This window comes from Lethenteron reissneri, chromosome 63 (genome assembly GCF_015708825.2).
Source record: "Lethenteron reissneri isolate LAM-NWPU_2019-01 chromosome 63, ASM1570882v1, whole genome shotgun sequence".
Classification (NCBI taxonomy): domain Eukaryota; kingdom Metazoa; phylum Chordata; class Hyperoartia; order Petromyzontiformes; family Petromyzontidae; genus Lethenteron; species Lethenteron reissneri.
In genome coordinates this window covers 6,998,574-7,003,796 of record NC_083841.1, presented here as the reverse complement: position 1 = coordinate 7,003,796, position 5,223 = coordinate 6,998,574, and positions in this window count along the sequence as shown.

Sequence of the window (5,223 nt, the reverse complement as noted above, 5' to 3'; positions counted from 1 at the left end):
AGAAACTCGTCTGTAGTCGTCTCACCAGAGATGCTCACCAGGGCCGTGTCAGAGACTTCAACGTGGTATTTGCGCGTCTCTCTCTCTCGCACCCTGGGGAGAGGGGAGGTCAATAATGGCCATGTCGGAGACACGGATCCCAGCGCTGCTAAGGCTGTGCCCGCCTGCGCCGTGTGAATGCCGCGTATGCGTGGGTGTCAGGTTCCGCTGATGTTGGAGGCTGGGAGAGGGCGGCGGCGGCAGCGGTGGTGTCGGGGGTGTCCGGTTCCGGCCAGGGGAGCGAGTACATGTGTGTGTGTGTGTACGTGTGTGTGTGTACATGGGTGTGTGGGGGAGCGGTGGTGTAGTAGCGATAAGCGCGCTGCGCTACAAACCCGGCGGCCCGAGATCGATTCCCGCTCACGGCACAACACCGGTATCGATGTTGACAACATCGCCTGGTAATACAGGAGGTCGTGGGTTCAATTCCGACCCTGACGATGCCTGCTGTATATTTGGAGTCTGCGTCTCTCTCTCTCTCATAATCATCACGGTGGCTAGGAGATGTTGACTACCTCGCCTGGTATACAGGAGGTCGTGGGTTCAATTCCGACCCTGACGATGCCTGCTGTATATTTGGAGTCTGCGTCTCTCTCTCTCTCATAATCATCACGGTGGCTATGAGATGTTGACTACCTCGCCTGGTATACAGGAGGTCGTGGGTTCAATCCCGACCCTGACGATACCTGCTGTATATTTGGAGTTTGCGTGTCTCTCTCTCTCATAATCATCACGGTGGCTATGAGTTGTTGACTACCTCGCCTGGTATACAGGAGGTCGTGGGTTCAATCCCGACCATGACGATGCCTGCTGCTGTATATTTGGAGTCTGAGTCTCTCTCGAGGCCACTTTGTTGAGCTGCTATCATTTGTCGTCCAGGTCGCTTCTGAAAATGAGCTACATAGCTCAGTGGACCTTACCTGGTATAATTTAAAAAAATTTGGTAAAATACCGTAGTTTTTTCTTAAAACCAGGTGAGTGCCATTTGATTTCCTTTGTCGTTTGAGATTGATGTCATTTTATTGTAACCGGTTGAGAGTCCACTGAGATTTTCTCGCCACGGACTTCCTTGATTCCACGAGTCTTGGGAGACCCTTGAGATTGTCTCTTGCGATTGACGTTTCCGACTCAATCTTACCTTGTATCTTGAAGACATTTCTGTAGCGCCTCATTCGAAGGCGCTTTACACAGAATGGACAATGCTACAACGTACGAATGTAATGGTGGAGATGAGGTGAGTGAAATACAGGGTGCTTCAAACAAATGTTAACACTTATATGGGACTCTCGTTTTTAATGGGAAAAGAACGGGTAATACGCTGTATATCTTGGTTCTTTCGGCAAAGTCACGTAGATAGAAAACGGGGGAAATAATTAATTATTTAAATTTCCCATTTATTCATTGAGCATAGTAAAAAAAAATAGTGAAATAAAATTAATTTAATTTGACTATTTTTATTGTGGTTTTTTTTGCTTTTATTATTTTCAATTTATTATTTTTATTTGTTATTATTTACATTTTTTTTTAATGAATTCCTGCAGTCACGAAAGTTTTAAGTCAGAGTAATACGCTGTCAACATAATAACAAATGTGATGTTAATAGTATCAATTAGTCAGTCTCCCACTTGTTCGCCATCGATGTCAATCTTCTCCAGGTGGTCTCCAGCGCCCAGAGGCGCCACATTTCTCATGGTTATTGTTGCAAATTGTTACAAAATTAAGCATCCTGTAGATGAGTGGAAGCAATGGGGGCGAATCTGTGATGCGTTAATTGGGTGGATAGTAGCAAAAGTATCAAATGCTACGGGTCCCGGCACTTTCAAGGGCCCCGCGCTAAATGCTTTCAAGCTATCAATTCCGGGTCAGTGATTTTGCACTTGCTCTATTATTATAGTACTATACCGCCTTCAACTCTTATGAACGACTGGGTGTTTGAGGTTAGCGATTTGTCGTATTATTTGTCTGCATAGCAAATGAAAAAGATACAATTCCTTTACTATGCAAGTTAAACATGTATGTGTTTGATAATTGTTTTTTTACCCTTTTATCTGGCAACAAAACTGACACCTTTTTTTACAAGGAGTCATGTTTGCATTGACCACAATACCTGCGGTCGACCGCAGGTGTCAGTTTTTTTGTCAGATAAAAGGGTAAAACAACAATTATCATATTTTGCTACTGGCAAAGGAAGTTCCAATGGTGTAAATGCTTACCCCGAGCTCTCATACTCTGATGGTGCATTGTCTTTGAGTTGTGCGCCTTTTGGCGTCATCTGGTCCAACACCATGTGAGACTAGGCTCTAAGAAAAGCTGTCTTGGGTGTGGACCAATCAATTTCAAGGACAGTGCATACATTATCAGAGTTGTGTTTTTTGTTTGCATTCCGACCGCAGGTATTGTGGTCAATGCAAATATGACAAATTGTAAAAAAAAAGTGTCAGTTTTGTTGCCAGATAAAAGGGTAAAAAAACAATTATCATATTTTGCTACTGGCAAAGGAGGTTCCAATGGTGTAAATGTTTACCCCGAGCTCTCATACTCTGATAGGGCATTATCTTTGAGTTGTGCGCCTTTTGGCGTCATCTGGTCCAACACCATGTGAGACTAGGCTCTAAGAAAAGCTGTCTCGGGTGTGGACCAATCAATTTCAAGGACAGTGCATACATTATCAGAGTTGTGTTTTTTGTTTGCATTCCGACCGCAGGTATTGTGGTCAATGCAAACATGACAAATTGTAAAAAAAAAAGTGTCAGTTTTGTTGCCAGATAAAAGGGTAAAAAAACAATTATCATATTTTGCTACTGGCAAAGGAGGTTCCAATGGTGTAAATGCTTACCCCGAGCTCTCATACTCTGATGGTGCATTGTCTTTGAGTTGTGCGCCTTTTGGCGTCATCTGGTCCAACACCATGTGAGACTAGACTCTAATAAAAGCTGTCTCGGGTGTGGACCAATCAATTTCAAGGACAGTGCACATACATTATCAGAGTTGTGTTTTTTGTTTGCATTCCGACCGCAGGTATTGTGGTCAATGCAAACATGACACCTTGTAAAAAAAAAGTGTCAGTTTTGCTGCCAGATAAAAGGGTAAAAAAACAATTATCATATTTTGCTACTGGCAAAGGAGGTTCCAATGATGTATGTGTTTGAATATTTACGTATATTTTTATATTTAGAGCCGCGTTTATAACGTATGCTACAGGCCCCGCACTAGCTTCATCCGGCACTGGATCAAACCCCTCGCTTCGAATTACGCACATCGGGGAGATGCCCCCGGGCGGTGTGTTTGCCGTGCCGAGTGGCTCGGCTCGAGGCGGATCGCGCCGCCTGCTGGCAGAAGCAGCGCCATGGGGCTCTTTAAGGGCTCACATTGATGTTACATTGACATGCATTGTGGGTGTTCAAGGACTTCATACAGTGATGTTACATTGACATACATTGTGGGACTACAAGGACTTCATACAGTGATGTTACAATGACATGCACTGTGGGTCTACAAGGACTTCATACAGTGATGTTACATTGACATGCATTGTGGGTCTACAAGGACTTCATACAGTGATGTTACATTGACATGCATTGTGGGTCTACAAGAACTTCATACAGTGATGTTACATTGACATGCATTGTGGGTCTACAAGGACTTCATACAGTGATGTTACATTGACATGCACTGTGGGTCTACAAGGACTTCATACAGTGATGTTACAATGACATGCATTGTGGGTCTACAAGGACTTCATACAGTGATGTTACATTGACATGCATTGTGGGACTACAAGGACTTCATACAGTGATGTTACATTGACATGCATTGTGGGTCTACAAGGACTTCATACAGTGATGTTACATTGACATGCATTGTGGGTCTACAAGAACTTCATACAGTGATGTCACATTGACATGCATTGTGGGTCTACAAGGACTTCATACGGTGATGTTACATTGACATGCATTGTGGGTCTACAAGGACTTCATACAGTGATGTTACATTGACATGCATTGTGGGTCTACAAGGACTTCATACAGTGATGTTACATTGACATGCATTGTGGGTCTACAAGGACTTCATACAGTGATGTTACATTGACATGCATTGTGGGTCTACAAGGACTTCATACAGTGATGTTACATTGACATGCATTGTGGGTCTACAAGAACTTCATACAGTGATGTTACATTGACATGCATTGTGGGTCTACAAGGACTTCATACAGTGATGTTACATTGACATGCATTGTGGATCTACAAGGACTTCATACAGTGATGTTACAATGACATGCAGTGTGGATCTACAAGGACTTCATACAGTGATGTTACATTGACATGCATTGTGGATCTACAAGGACTTCATACAGTGATGTTACATTGACATACATTGTGGGTCTACATGGACTTCATACAGTGATGTTACATTGACATGCATTGTGGATCTACAAGGACTTCATACAGTGATGTTACATTGACATGCATTGTGGGTCTACAAGGACTTCATACAGTGATGTTACATTGACATGCATTGTGGATCTACAAGGACTTCATACAGTGATGTTACATTGACATGCATTGTGGATCTACAAGGACTTCATACAGTGATGTTACATTGACATGCATTGTGGATCTACAAGGACTTCATACAGTGATGTTACATTGACATGCATTGTGGGTCTACAAGGACTTCATACAGTGATGTTACATTGACATGCATTGTGGACCTTCAAGGACTTCATACAGTGATGTTACATTGACATGCATTGTGGATCATCAAGGACTTGCTGGTAGTGATGTTACATTGACATGCATTGTGGATCTTGAAATATTGAGGTGGGGGGCTCTTAACGAATAAAAAAAAATTGGCTAATTTTGTTATTTTGGTTGCCGAACTACCCGATGCTCGCCAATCACAGCTTGCAAAGGGATTGGTACTCATTTTAACGACCCTCCCCGGAGAATGATGATGGGCAGAGCCAATCACCGGGCTGGATTTGAACTTTGAACTATCCGAGTGTGAGGTCTACCTGCGAGCCACCACCACTACCACAACAACCTCCTCCTCCACCAGCGTACACACACATTCCTATATTTATTTAAAATCTTCTCCCGTCATTTGAGTTCTCCCGTCTCCTATATTTCGACACTTCTCCACCTCTTCCACCTCCTCCACTCCAGTCTCCCATCCCATCAT